The 15970-nt window shown below is 41.6% G+C and overlaps 1 protein-coding gene across 2 annotated transcripts in view; it reads right to left on the bottom strand.

The window, feature by feature from the left end:
• The window catches only part of LOC139570296 (leucine zipper putative tumor suppressor 2 homolog), a 42741-nt gene extending 29191 nt beyond the window's left edge, over positions 1–13550 (bottom strand). Inside the window, exon 1 of one of the 2 annotated variants that reach the window (XM_071392069.1) lies at positions 13177–13550. The gene's annotated coding sequence lies outside the window, so the exon portion shown is untranslated. The remainder of the gene's footprint in view (positions 1–13176) is intronic. The other variant, XM_071392065.1, reaches the window with a different exon arrangement.
• Positions 13551–15970: the final 2420 nt, after the last annotated feature.

Raw genomic sequence — 15970 nt, forward strand, 5'->3', positions numbered from 1 at the left:
AGCAAAGTGAAAAAAACGTACTACCTTACAATTACTAGTTCTTATCAGGCAGGGGCTTCAGATGGTCTTGCCACAAACAGCAGGTCCATGATGTCCTGATTCTTTCACCTTTTGTGTACGTGAGAGTTAGGGCTGTGACGGTAATTGACACATCCACATTCCATACCCGTTGCCGACAGGTGTATAAAATCGAGCACACAGCCATGAAATCTCCATAGACAAACATTGGCAGTAGAATGGCCTTACTGAAGAGCTCAGTGACTTTCAACATGGCACCGCCATAGGATGCCACCTTTCCAACAAGTCAGTTTCCTTAAATTTCTGCCCTGCTAGAGCTGTCCCGGGTCAACTGTAAGTGCTGTTATTGTGAAGTGGAAACGTCTAGGAGCAAGAACGGTATCTGCGAAGTGGTAGGCCACACAAGCTCGCAGAACGAGACCACCGAGTGATGAAGCATGTCTCTGGAAGCAAAGTCAGCACAGGAACTGTTCGTCAGGCACTTCAAGCCTAAGATCACCATGCGCAATGCCAAGCGTCGGCTGGAGTGGTGCAAAGCTCGCCGCCAATGGACTCTGGAGCAGTGGAAATGCGTTCTCTGGAGTGATGAATCGCGCTTCACCATCTGGCAGTCTGATGGACAAATCTGGGTTTGGCAGATGCCAGGAGAAAGCACTATGCATTCGGGCAGGTAGCGAACTGTAAAGTTGGGTAGAGGAATAATGGTCTGGGGCTGTTTTTCATAGTTTTGGCTAGGCCCCTTAGTTACAGTGAAGAGACATCTTAACGCTACAGCATACAATGACATTCTAGATGATTCTGTGCTTCCAACTTTGTGGCAACAGTTTGGGGAAGGCCCTTTCCTATTTCAGCATGACAAGAACCCTGTGCACAAAGTGAGGTCCATACATAAATGGTTTGTCGAGATCGGTATGGAAGAACTTGACTGGCCTGCACAGAGCCCTGACCTCAACCCCATCAAACACCTTTGGGATAAATTGGTACACCGACTGTGAGCCAGGCATAATCGCCCAACATCAGTGCCCAACCTCAATAATGCTCATGGCTGAATGGAAGCAAGTCCTCGCAGCAATGTTCCAACATCTAGTGGAAAGCCTTCCCAGTAGAGTGGAGGCTGTTTTAGCAAAAAGGGGGGACCAACTCCATATTAATACCCATGATTTTGGAATGAGATGTTTGACGAGCAGGTGGCCACACACTTTTGGTCATGTAGTGTATGTAATCATTCCATTCTAGGTCAAAAGTTTACACTGTTCAGTTAATAAAATATTGGATGAAAATATTTTTGGCAAACCATCAATTACCAAGATTGTGTGTGTGGGTACGCGTGACAAGAAAGAGCCCTCCAAAAAGCAGATGTTAAGATCTTCTAAAAACAGACTGCGTTGATTGACCGCTTGGGGTTTAGAGGAACGGAGAGAAAAAGTGAGGACAGATTAAACCCTATAATCTGCAGGCAGGACAGCCAGCAATCTATCGTCCAAATTTGACCAAAACAAAAAGAGCCTTCAGAGTCAGATTATACCTTGTATCTCAGTTCCCCGTGTACTGCGTTCCACACTATACATAGGCTACAAATCATTTTTAGATCATGGCCATCATTCTAAACACCCTTAAAAGTCTAGAGAGACAAAGTGGGCTAATAATGACCTGTTGGGGGGGAAAAAATTGTTTTTTTATACGTCTAATTCTGTCTATTTGACTGTTATGCATCTTCAGATGTTTAAATGCTATTTTCTTTAAATTAAGTTTGATGTAGCACAGGAAGAGAAGTAATTAGGGGGTGGGGGTTGTCTTGGCCAGGGTTCTCCACATAGTGGAGGTCTACATTCTACAACAGGATAAGAGGCGGTGGCCCACCACTTCCTCCGAGTCCAAACACTGCCGTCACACGCACCACAAGGGTTTGTTATTGTACAGCCTTATGCCAAGGAGTTTGTTGGCTATACAGCACAAACAGATCTGGGATCAGGCTAATGGCTTCAGACAAGCAGTGATGGGACCACATCCTTACCACAGAGGGGGAATAAGGAAGTGATGAAACAACAGTTGGTACATGATTGTAATGTAAACACTCGTAGTAGAGGTTTTTGCTAACCACCAAGCTAGGATCAAGTTACTTCACCCAAAATTCTAACCTTAACCATTAGGAGGATTTTCCAAATCTGAGCCTGGACTAGCAGTTAGGGGTAATTTCTACCAGCTCCAATACAAACAGTTCAAACTAGGTGCCCCTGTCAAGGTTGTGTGAGCAAGTCTGAACTGTAAGAATGTGTACAGATGTAGGATCTTAATTTGATTCATCTTTTGTTGCTGAAAATGTTTATGCAGATGAGCTTTGTGATTTACATAAATTCAATGAAAACCTACACTAACACAGTTATATTGACAGTATTCCACATTTAATGTAGCCTCATTTTGACCAGATAATTGCCTAACCACAGATCAAGTAACATTATGGACTAAATGTTCAAATCCTGTTGCTGCAGGAATATTTTGCTCAAATTAAGATCCTACATCTGTACATTAGTCATTCTGTCCAATAGAGAGCATTTGTTTATGGAAGGAATGGCACACAGATTATTCGGGCACATGCCCAGGAGAACACTGGCATGCTTATCCTATACGACGGAAAAGAGTGATGTCTACATGAGAAGAAAAGCATTCTGCACCAAGATGTCCCAATCTTAGTTTATTTTTCTATGAGATCCTTCCTCATTGAGGATCATTACAGCCAAAACCTCAGTAATTCCCCCTGTCCTGAGAACACAGAGGAAAGAGGAAAATCCATTCAAATCCAATGTACATTAAAGTGGCTGGCGAGGAGGGAGGGAATATCATTAGACACAAGGACTGTGTTTCGAATTGCATAGATACTCCCATAGTCGTAGCACATGCTCATTTTAATGTACTTGAATAACTAGGATGTCTGTTTCATTAGCCATAAATGGGATATGAGAACACTACACATTATGCATCAAGGATAATGTGGAGTGTAGGACTTCCTTCCTTGGTGATTTGAAAAGAACACAGAAATTAGAAGAATACAGGGTGGTAGTCAACAACTCAAGCAGACTGTTTCCACCCCACCCTGGCACAGTGGGCTACTGAAACTGTGTGTGTGTGTGTGTGTGTGTGTGTGTGTCAGCAGTGTAGGCAGACCGTCTCTCCAAACTAATTACTTCAGACCCAGTTCCCCTCGGTATGACACGTCTGCGCCCCATGCAGCCCTCTGCTCCGACAGGCCCTGTGCATCACCCTCTGCCTACCACACGATTTGCTTCAATTCACCCATCAAACCTAATCTCTTAAACAGCTTCTTCCTATAGGACAACTGCTATTAAGTTATGCTCATCAAAGGGTCACATACACCTGACCAGTGTCTGTTTTTCATTGTGTGTGTGTTTGTGCGTACGCGCGCGTGTGCATGTTTTTTTTGTTTAACTATCCTTGTGGGTACCAGACCTCACAAGGGTAGTAAAACAATGGAGATTCAGACAAGTGGGGACATTTTGCTGGTCCCCATGAGGAAAAATGCTATTTTAGGCTTAGAGGTTAGATTTAGGGATTTGTGTGTGTGTGTGTGTGTGTGTATATATATATGTCTTTCTATTTCAGCAGGAGGCTAATCAGGCAAGATCAATGAGTAGTGCTGAGCGATTAGTGCTTTGAGGTCAGTTCGGTTACGTTTGATAATTTTTTTTTAAGTGTCATTTTTCCAGGTTTCTATTATTTTTTTAAACATTAAATGCATTATGCGAGAATAATACAATTAATAAAATCCCAAGATGGTAGTGACTGCCTTATCACTTATTATACACTGGGTGGTTCGAGCCCTGAATGCTGAAAACCGTGATATCAGACTGTATACCACAGGTATGACAAAACATTTATTTTGACTGCTCTAATTACGTTAGTAACCATTTTATACTGTATGGCCAATACACCACACCTCCTCGGGCCTTATTGCTTAATTAACCACCCTTCATTCACAAACCAAGCCATGAGGTCTAAGGAATCGTCCATAGAACTCTGAGACAGGATTGTGTCGAGGCACAGATCTGGGGAAGGGTACCAAAACATTTATTCAGCATTGAAGGTCCCCAAGAACACAGTGGCCTCCGTCATTCCTAAATGGAAGAAGTTTGGAACCACCAAGACTCTTCCTAGAGCTGACCGCCTGGCCAAACTGAGCAATCGGGGGAGAAGTGCCCTGGTCAGGGGGGTGACCAAGAACCCGATGGTCACTGACAGAGCTCCAGAGTTCTGGTCTGATGAATCCAAGATTGAACTCTTTGGCCTGAATGCCAAGCGTCACGTCTGAAGGAAACCTGGCACCATCCCTGCGGTGAAGCATGGTGGTGGCAGCATCATGCTGTGGGGATGTTTTTCAGCGGCAGGGATAGGGAGACTAGTCAGGATCGAGGGAAAGATGAACTGAGCAAAGTACAGAGAGATTCTTGATGGAAAATCTGCTCCAGAGCACTCAGGACCTCAGACTGGGTAAAAGGTTGACCTTCCAACAGGACAACAACCCTAAGTACACAGCCAAGACAACGCAGGAGGGGCTTCGGGACAAGTCTCTGAATGTCCTTGAGTGGCCCAGCCAGAGTCCAGACTTGAACTGATCGAACATCTCTGGAGAGACCTGAAAATAGCTGTGCAGCGACCTCCCCATCCAACCGGACAGAGCTTGAGAGGGTCTGCAGAGAAGAATGGGAGAAACTCCCTAAATACAGGTGTGCCAAGCTTATAGTATCATACCCAAAAAGACTTGAGGCTATAATCGCTGCCAAAGGTAGTTCAACAAAGTACTGAGTAAAGGGTCTGAATACTTATGGAAATGTAATAACCGTTTTTTATTTTAAATACATTTGCAAATAAATGTAAAACCTGTTTTTGCTTTGTCATTATGGGGTATTGTGTGTCGATTGATGAGGGGGAAAAAACAATTTAACCCTTTTTAGAATAAGGCTGTAACGTAACAAAATGTGGAAAAAGTCAAGGGGTTTGAATACTTTCCGAATGCACTGTACAGCGCACAGTTTGGGCTTGATCTGATTTCTCTATAGAGAAACTACACAATGTGTGCATTGAGCCCCCCCCCAAAAAATGAAAAAAATAGAATTTAAATAATTGAACACAAGTCAAGTCGGCCGATTAGTTGTTTGAAAACCAAAATGTTGGTTAATTGCTCAGCACTAGTAATGAGAAAGTATATTTAAAAATAACCAAACAAACAACCCCGGTTACGTAAGCCTAGGTAATACCTTCACAGCACTGCAGGAAACGTTAGCAAGGGGAAAAGGAGTGAGAGAAGTACAGTACAGTTCAGTACATGAGGGCCATCCCACACCAGCTGTGAATGTCATCACAAACTACCACCGCCCAATCACAAAGCACTCAGGAAGAACATGACATTTATACCATGTCACACTTTATTAAACCAATGGCTTTTTGCCACTGAAACAATTTGTGATGTGTTGCTTTGTTGTTTATTTTATACATGTATGTTTATTTAATTTGATCCCTTAGGTCTCGAGTGGGGTGGGATTAGGATGTGGGAAGGGGGGAGTGCAACACCCTTTTGTATTCATGTTTGCTGACAATTATTATTACTAAATAAAATAACATTTGATCACAAAAGAATACCATTTTGTTTTTCAACCTCAGTTTGTATTCATCTGAATTTACAGTAACCAGAACATAGGTCAAAAATTCCCCAGACAGGATATTAAAGTAGTGTAAAAACTCATTGACTGAAATCTGCAGACCTCATTCCTTTGATTTTGGAAATATAAGGCAGGCAGGCTCCGGCACAAAGAAAAAAAACTGTCCACTACAAACAGCCCCTGGGTCCTAGCTTTCTAGTCCTTTCTGTAATAATATCAGCAATAATATTCTGCAATATCAGCAAAACTGTACTGCACTGACCATCACTAAAATTTTATTTTACCGTCCATTGAATCAACAAATTCAATCACTACAGATTATAAGACTGGTGACAAATCGACAGTCAGTGCAAAAATGCAATAAGGCAGCAGATTCCACTAGTCGCCTAGTCTGACGTCTTATCGGGAATGTTTACCAAACTGTAAATCTAATTCCCAGCTCCAGCCCAGCAGTTACTGGGCCACTTGTCAAAGTGCTTAAATGAATGCAGGGTTAAAGTCGAGCCTGAGAAGTGAAGCGGGAGAGAAAGCATTGGAGGAAGATAAAGAGGGTAATGCAGTTACAGTGGTGGTGGAGCACAGATTGTGTACGGTCAGGACATATTGGGGTTCGTATGCTGGCTATCTGTCTGTCTGATACCCAGGGAGATGACTTGGAGCCGAAGGTTGAGGGTGCGAGAGCTCCTTACAACATGAGGCAGAGAGGCACTGTTTATGATCCGGCTCAAAGGACCACTGCGTCAGGATACACTATTACAACCCAGACATTTCAGATTGACTTTTTCATTTTCAAGCCCCTTAGTTAATCCTAACCACATCGTGACCTGACCAGGAAAAACTCCTGCCTCCTGAAGATGATGCATGACGAACAGTATTGAGCCTTTAATGAAAATAATCTCCATTTTATCTGGATCTTATACCAACATTTTGTCTCAAAATACCATCATTAACCTTTCCCAGGGAGTGATAACCCTCATTAACCGGCCCCCTTGACTGTCCCCTGTCCCAGTGCCCTTCAGAAAGCTGTGTGGCCCAGCTGTTCACTTAGCTTAATGCTGAGAACATCACTAAAGCCTGAGGGCAAGACAGTGGCCCGGCTCGGTCTGTGTCATCAGGCATTGAAAGGGATCCATTGTAAAGGAGGAAGTAGTACTGTTGACAGATATTTTACAGACACATCCAGATAAAAGTAGGTAGGCACACACAGAACCTTTTATTAGCCTTTAGGTTAAGGGCCGAGCCTCCCTGAAGTGCTCGTCTTTTCAGTCTGATAAAGTCCTCAGAGCTCAGCTCAAACCTCCCTTTACTCGTAAACGATTGAGGAATTTCATAGACTTCTCCCAACCCAAATATACAAAGAACAAGAAGTTTCCTCCATGGCATTGTTGTTGTTTCAAACTGTTTAACATATTGTGGTGAAATGAGTGGGAAGAAAACTATGCAACATCACTAATTACAATGAGAAACAGGAGGTTGATGTGGCAGTGGGACAGAGACATAAACTAGCCAACTCACAGATCCTGAAGACAGGGAAAATGACTTGTGTAAGCACTTTACAAGATGCTCCCTTTGAAATTAACTACAGTAAACCTTGAAATAGAATGGCACTATATTCACCTTTCCTGTTATACAAAAAGACAATACTGGCAAGTCTAGAGGGACTTGACCTTCAGTTTCAATGTCTTTCAAGGGAAAAACCAAAGTATCCCTTACACAAGCAGGTCATCCACTGAACAGGAAACTGGACCGGGCCCAGGTTAAAATAAACAACACAAACCCTCTTCCTCATATTTCCCAAGCATCTTCCAGGCCCACAAGGGGAATTCCTCCATGACACAGCAAAATGCTCACAGACAAACACTGCTTTCACTTATTGACAATGCCCTCTACCTCACCCTTTGTTCTGGTCCCTATTCCAAGCAAGTGAAATGGTCAAGGAAATTCTACATACAGTATTGCAGGTTACCCAAATTAACTTGATCATTGAACAAAAAACTACAGTAGTTCTCTCAGATCCAGTCTCAAATTCCCTTGGGTCCTTGAGCCCGGATGAGTTATTATATTTTTAGCATCATTAGTTACAAGACATGCAGCCTCTTTGCGTGATGATTGCCTCAGTGAAGCACATCTAAAGCCTGCTCCCTGGTGTTTCATACGTACAAAGCAGAACAGATACTGCTAAACCATTTTTTTTTAAAGCCCGCACCAACAGAAGTCAATGATTTTGCTGAGAAATAAACACAGGAGGAGGGAGGTATTGGAAGGACACATTTTCAAAGTATTAAAACACTGTCTCTCACTGTAGCGAGGAGAATGGGGGAAAAAGGGAAAGATTTCAGATAAATCATTGCATTTCCCCACAGGTTGTACATACAGTGCATTCTGAAAGTATTCAGACCTTCACTTTTTCCACATTAATCTAGCAGAAAACCCCATAATGACAAAGCAAAAACTTTTTAGCAAATATATTGAAAATAAACTGAAATATCACATTTGCATAAGTATACAGACCCTTTTCTCAGTACTTTGTTGAAGCACCTTTTGCAGCAATTACAGCCTCGGGTCTTCTTGGGTATGACGCTACAAGCTTGTCACAACTGTATTTGGGGGGTTTCTCCCATTCCTCTCTGCAGATCCTCTCAAGCGCTGTCAGGTTGGATGGGGAGCGTCACTGCACAGCTATTTTCAGGTCTTTCCAGAGATGTTCGATCGGGTTCAAGTCCGGGCTCAGGCTAGGACACTCAAGGACATTCAGAGACTTGTCCCGAAGCCACTCCTGCTTTGTCTTGGCTGTGTGCTTAGGGTCGTTGTCCTGTTGAAAGGGGAACCTTCACCCCAAGCTGAGATTCTGAGCGGGTTTTCATCAAGGATGTCTCTGTACTTTACTCCGTTCATCTTTCCCTCGATCCTGACTAGTCTCCAAGTCCCTGCCGCTAAAAAACCTCCCCACAGCATGATGCTGCCACCACCATGCTTCACCGTAGGGATGATGCCAGATTTCCTCCAGACGTGACGCTTGGCATTCAGGCCAAAGAGTTCAAACTTGGTTTCATCAGGCCAGAGAATCTTGTTTCTCATGGTCTGAGAGTCCATTAGGTGCCTTGGTGGTTCCAAACTTCTTCCATTTAAGAATGATGGAGGCCACTGCGTTCTTGGGGACCTTCAATGCTGCAGAAATTGTTTGGTACCCTTCCCCAGATCTTTGCCTCTACACAATCCTGTCTCGGAGCTCTACGGACAATTCCTTCGAACTCATGGCTTGGTTTCTGCTCTGACATGCACTGTCCACTGTGGGACCTTATATAGACAGTTATGTGCCTTTCCAAATCATGTCCAATCAAATGAATTTACCACAGGTGGACTCCAATCAAGTTGTAGAAATATCTGAAGAATGATCAATGGAAACAGGATGCACCTGAGCTCAATTTCGAGTCTCATAGCAAAGGGTCTGAATACTTATGTAAATGGTGTGGTTTTTTTAAAATCATTTTTTAAATCTAAAAACCTGTTTTTGCTGTGTGTAGATTGATGAGGGGAAAAACATGTTTTTGTAATAGGGGTTGTGGTATCCATATACACTAGTGGCGGTCGGTGCTGTTTAAGATGAGGGAGGACACTTTTTTTATGAGCATGGCCTTATTTCTATTACAGCATATTGGATGACTCTCATTCATATTCCATTCACCCAGCTCAATGTAATAACATTGATAGGTTTAGGCTACTACACGATACTGAAATCTTCCCTATACCCATAATGATACAACAGGTAGAGAGAAACATTTGCGTAATCCAGACAGTGACAAATTCAATACCACCTTGCACACTCTTGCCTGCATCTAGCTGATCTGGGGTGTTATCATTAATAAAAACAGTTGCAAATTAGAGTTTCTATTGGACAAATTCAGGTATGTTTATTCAAGTTTCGTTCGATTTGCTTTCGTTCAAGGAACATTGTTCAACAGAATCGGCAGAATGAATACACCCTTGATCAGAACAAACACAGTTCACTTTCATAGCAGCCACATACAAACACCATGATGATTTGCTCATTGTATAATTCCTTCATGCATCTACATGCTCTCCTCCTCTCACCTTTTACTTTCGCTTGTGGACTTTAGTGCGCAGTACAACAGCTGTCTGTGACTAGGCAAAAAAAACTTTCCAAGCCAAACCTTCACACCATAACCACTAACTGTTACACACAGCCTACATCGTTGTCACCTAACGTCATAGTCAACATAGCTAGCTACTAGAACTAACACATGAATAAACCTGCTACAATGATGCAGTACAGTGTACATCAGCGGGCCCCAGTGGCAATAAATTAATAAAACCCCAAAACGTACCTTGACTTGGAAGACTTCCAGTGTTGGATAGCCATAGCCAGCTAGCTAACATAGCATCCCTCGGTCTTTGAGCCGGGTGTTTGAGTAGGTTAAACTACTCGCTAGCTAGGTAAGTGAGAAAATAAAAAAATCTACAAAATCTCTCTCTACTCATCACATTTTATTCACTGCAGTGCTAGCTAGCTGTAGCTTATGCTTTTAGTACTAGATTCATTCTCTGATCCTTTTATTGGGTCCACAACATGTCACTTCACACTGCAAGAGCACTGATAGGTTGGAGGATGTCCTCCAAAAGTTGTCATAATTACTGTGTAATTCTATGGAAGGTGGTGAGAACCATGAGCCTCCTAAGTTTTGTTTTGATGTCAATGTACCCAGAGGAGGATAGAAACTAGCTGTTCTTCAGCTACACAAGGGGTGGGCAACTCCAGTCCTGTGGGGCCTGATTGGTGTCACACTTTTACTCCATCCCTAGCAAACACAGCTGTTTAATCAAATTGCATTCTAAACTGAAGATCACGATTAGGTGATTATTGGAGTCAGTTGTGTTACCTGGGGCTGGGGAAAAACTGACACCAATCCGGCGCCCGAGGACTGGAATTGCCCACCCCTGGCTACACCATGGTTCTACCCCAGAGTGCTGTTGAGGCTACTGTAGAACAGTAGTGTGTTTTAATCAATTATTTGATGACATTAATATATTTAGTGTAGTTTTATCTAAAAATTAGAACTTTTGTTTCACCATTTTAATTTCTGAAATTCACTGAGGATGGTCCTCCCCTTCCTCCTCTTAAGAGCCTCCACTGACACACACACACAGAGCAGAGTCTTATCCACATACACACAGACTGATGATTGGTTTTAAGACATTGATAATAAGATTGTGGGAGCTGTACTATTAGATTTCAGTGCAGCTTTTGATATTATTGACCATAATATGTTGTTTAGAAAACTTGTGTTATGGCTTTTCAACCTCTGATTACTTTGATTCCACGATATGGCAATGTAATAGAACTCAGGGTTTTCATTAATGGAATCTTCTCTAATGTTAAACATGTAAAGGGTGGTGTACTGCAGGGCAGCTCTCTACTCTTTTTGAATTTTACCAATGACCTGCCACAGGCATTAAACAAAGCATGTGTGTCCATGTACGCTGATGATTTAACCATATACGCATCAGCAACCACAGCTAATGAAGTCACTGAAACTCTAAACAAAGAGTTGCAGTCTGTTTTGGAATGGGTGGCCAGTAATGAACTGTTCCTGAACACCTCTGAAACTAAGAGCATTGTATTTGGTACAAATCATTCCCTAAGTTCTAGACCTCAGCTGCATCTGGTAATGAATGGTGTGGCTGTTGAACAAGTTGAGGATACTTTTTTGACACCACACTCCACAAAGCAAGTGCTGCAGGCTCTAATTTTTATAGTATCTTGATTATTGTCCAGTCATATGGTCAAGTTCTGCAAAGAAAGACCTAGTTAAGCTGCAGCTGGCCCAGAACAGAGCGACACGTCTTGCTCTTCGTTGTAATCATAGGGCTAATATTAACACTATGCATGCCATTCTCTCTTGGCTAAGAGCTGCGTCACTTCTTGTTTATATAAGAAACATTAAATGTGTTGGAAATTCCAAATTGTTTGCATAATCAACATTCACATAGCAATGACACACACACACACTTACTCCACCAGACAAGCCACCAGGGTCTTTTCAGAGTCCCCAGGTCCAGAACAAATTCAAGGAAATGTACAGTATTATACAGAGCCATGAGTGAATGGAACTCCCTTCCACTTTATATAGGGCAAGTGAACAGCAAACCTAGTTTCAAAAAACAAATAAAGCAACACGGCTCTCCCCCATGTGACCTACTTGTTGTGTGTATGTACTGACATGTATGTATAACTGATAGATAGATATACACACACACAATGTTAATGTTTTTAAATGTATGTAAATGGTAGTCTTTTGTCTGTAATGTCTTTTCGTTGTGTGTCAGACCCCAGTAAGACTAGCTGTTGCCATTGGCGTCATCTAATGGGGATCCTAATAAATCACAAATCAAATAGAACAGTTTTGTTTAACGGAGAGCAAGGTCTGACACACTACAACAGAAGAGTACCCAAAACCCCTGTATGGATGAATTACAAAGGAACTGTATTCAGTTCAGATCCAAGATAAGATAAAGATAGTTTTTTTCACAAGAAGTGCCTACACAGGCAACATGGGATCAGGATGTTGCATTGTCTAAAACTCACCCAACCAGTAAAGTCTGATAAACACTAATATAACTCTTAAAAAGTGAAAAACAAAAGGACCAAAATAAATAGGCTATTAATCTACCTTTAAGGTAGGTCTACCACAGGTTCTATCCTACCTGTCAACACCACTCCTGTGCCACACAGGCATCCCAAACCACATTATGCATCCCTGTCCCGAGCCAGTTATTGACTGAACTTTAACAACTTTGCATTATTGACCTATCTGCATAAGGATTTTATGTGACCCTGCTGGTTATCTATGAACATGGAATAACAATCTGGCCTTAATGAGTATGTACTCTTATAATCTCCACCTGGCACAGCCAGATTAGGACTGGCCACCACATGCAGGGGTTGGGAAACTCCAGTCCTCAAGGGCCTGATTGGTGTCACACTTTCACTCCATCCCTAGTAAACACAGCTGATTAATCAAATTGCATTCAAAACTGAAGATCATGATTAGGTGATTATTGGAGTCAGGTGTGTTAGCTGGGGCAAAACATTTGATTGAAAAAGGCAAAAGGTCAGTCAAACCTGCCATGATGAAAATGACATGCATGAAAGTATAAAAATATGTTTATCAGAGAAGCCAAACTTTTAAAAAAAATAAAGAAGCAATGTATAAATTGACAGCCTACACCTGCGTCAAATGAAATAGAAAGGAGTTGGACTGAGCCTACGCTGCTGCCTTTCAACGTTTCGACTAATCCCATATGGGACTGTCTTTTGTGAACAAAAACTACGATAAACGTACATTATTACACAACATATTTGGTGCGTTATAACAAAGTCACTATAGATCGTTATTTTCACAAGCTCGAGAAAGAAGAGCAACACTGGCTGCAGCATTGTACCAGTTATTTTTTATTTTTAACTTACCATGAAAAGCCTCGATGCACAGCTCAGGAGGAGGATGCCAGGACATTTAAGTAAATTCTTTATAAATTGTTTGGCGTGGGTGTTCTTCTTTTTAATCTAGAATTTGTGGCCGAAAACGATTTTTCGAGTGTACAATTTCCGTCTCTTCCTCCTTGTGTATGGCGATGGCGCGTGTTTTTGATGTGAGCGCTCCAGCACACTGTTCAGGTCAGATGCTTGTAGAAAAATTCCCGTTCCGTCTCCGTCTGACTCTGAGCCCAGCCCCCAATTGGCTGCCAACCATAGCTTCACCACCACTGGCTGAAGTAATGTGATGACCAGTGAACTGAAGAATGGGTCTCTTGTCTACGACTGCTGTTTTTTAGATGCTGAATGTGCAGTGAAACACAGACAAGTGGAAATTATATGATTTCCTGACAATAACAACAGTCTCTCAGAACCATCGACAGTGACCTTCAATATAAGATATTACACATCTAGCACGTCACTCTAACTTCCATTGGCTACTATAAAACACAAGTAAATTAACAGGTGACGTCATTATAAAATCCAAATGGTTTGTCCTGAAGATAAGTGACCCATTTTCCCTACCTGTTCTAGCACAACCGGTTCCCGTCTATTCTAAATATGTAATACCAAAGGGTAAACTAAGTCTACACTGCAAAGCGGGTTCAACGAGTTAGCCAGCTAACTTTGATAAGCGACTTTGATAAGCGACCAGAAATATATATTTTTTTAAAGCGAAACTCTATACACCGGTATATGTTTTCATTTGCTAAATCAATTAAACCATGCCCATTTCAAGCTTATCCTTTATTTATATATATATATATATATATATAAACATTTATATATACATATATAAAAATTTATATACATATATAAAAATGTATACACATACATATATATATATGTATGTATATATATGTATGTGTATATATATATATATATGTATGTATATATATGTATGTGTATATATATATATATATATGTATGTATATATATATATGTATGTGTGTATATATATATATATGTATATGTGTATATATATATATATATGTGTATGTGTATATATATGTGTATGCATGTGTATATATGTATGTATGTATGTGTGTGTATATATATATATGTATGTGTGTGTATATATATATATATATGTGTGTGTGTGTGTTTAAATCAGGCTAACTCCTTAATCCTGCTTTGTAGTATACCCCCCTGGTCGTACCTGACAACTCCATCCTCACATTGACAATCCTTTATTCACTCAAATTAAACAAGGCCACAATATACTGTAGTAGTTGAATTCAATTTAAGCAGTGTTATTTTTCTTCAACAGACAGAAGTTTTTATTCTTGAACTTGGCATGACCCCTTACCGGGTCCAAATTACAGTATCCTGGGCCTCCCGGGTGGCGCAGTGGTCTAGAGCACTGCATCGCAGTGCTATGCTGCGCCACCAGAGTCTGGGTTCGCGCCCAGGCTCTGTCGCAGCCGGCCGCGACCGGGAGGTCCGTGGGGCGACGCACAATTGGCTTAGCGTCGTCCGGGTTAGGGAGGGTTTGGCCGGTAGGGATATCCTTGTCTCATCGCGCTCCAGCGACTCCTGTGGCGGGCCGGGCGCAGTGCGCGCTAACTGAGGGGGGCGGGTGCACGGTGTTTCCTCCGACACATTGGTGCGGCTGGCTTCCGGGTTGGAGGCGCGCTGTGTTAAGAAGCAGTGCGGCTTGGTTGGGTTGTGCTTCGGAGGACGCATGACTTTCGACCGTCTCTCCCGAGCCCGTACGGGAGTTGTAGCGATGAGACAAGATAGTAATTACTAGCGATTGGATACCACGAAAATTGGGGAGAAAAGGGGATAAAATTTAAAAAAAAAAAAAAAAAAAAAAAAAAATTACAGTATCCTACCACGCTCCATGTATACACATACATTAATAATTTTGTGTATGGCTCGGTAAAGAAACTACATGGAAAAAAGTGGTAAGCAAGTTCTGTCCAAAAAAAGATTTTCACCAAGTCAAATTAATTTATTGTGTTAGAGGTTTCATGATACGTGTATTTTAACCAAAGTAAATCTTTTAAAGATTGTTCTATACATCAGTTGGGGTCTCTATACGCTTCAATATGAGGTCCTAAACCTAGCATGAAAGTGCATCCTTGTAGCTGTGTGGGCTAATATAGTTAACATTTTTGCCTTGGGGTAAGTTGAGCAAATTGAAGCGTTTTCTTCCCAGGCGTAATGTAAGGCATTCTCACCGGAATGTGAGCTAATAACAGAGCCTGGCCTATGTTAAAAGTGTTAAAAAAGTACAAAGTGTTTGTTAGGTGTTAAGCCTGTGTTAAAATATGCTTACAATTATTTTGAAAAAGCAATTGTGATCGTGTTGAATTGTGTTTGGGAAATAAAGATAGACATGGTTTTTAAAAAGCAGTGGTAATGTTTCATTCAGTACTAAAATGTATAGGCGGCTAAACTCACACTGTGCCGTGGCTCAATTTACCCCAAACCCGGGGTGAACTGACAAGCTATTTTTCAAAACTGTAGTCTTTACATGAATTCAGATTATTTCCAGGGATACACAACATCTTGAAATATATGTAGATGTATTTGTTAGAAAGAATGCTATATTCCAATTGATGGAGTGATGCTGAATGCAAAAAAAAATCTCAGTTTACCCCACTCTCCTCTACAAATCATTGTAAAAAAAATAAAAAAAATAATCAGCCATACAAAGAATGAGGGTCATTCAACCGTAGGGCCTACTTATTTGACCACAGGAGAAATTGAGGAGCCGTTT

This window comes from Salvelinus alpinus, chromosome 3 (genome assembly GCF_045679555.1).
Source record: "Salvelinus alpinus chromosome 3, SLU_Salpinus.1, whole genome shotgun sequence".
Taxonomy (NCBI): domain Eukaryota; kingdom Metazoa; phylum Chordata; class Actinopteri; order Salmoniformes; family Salmonidae; genus Salvelinus; species Salvelinus alpinus.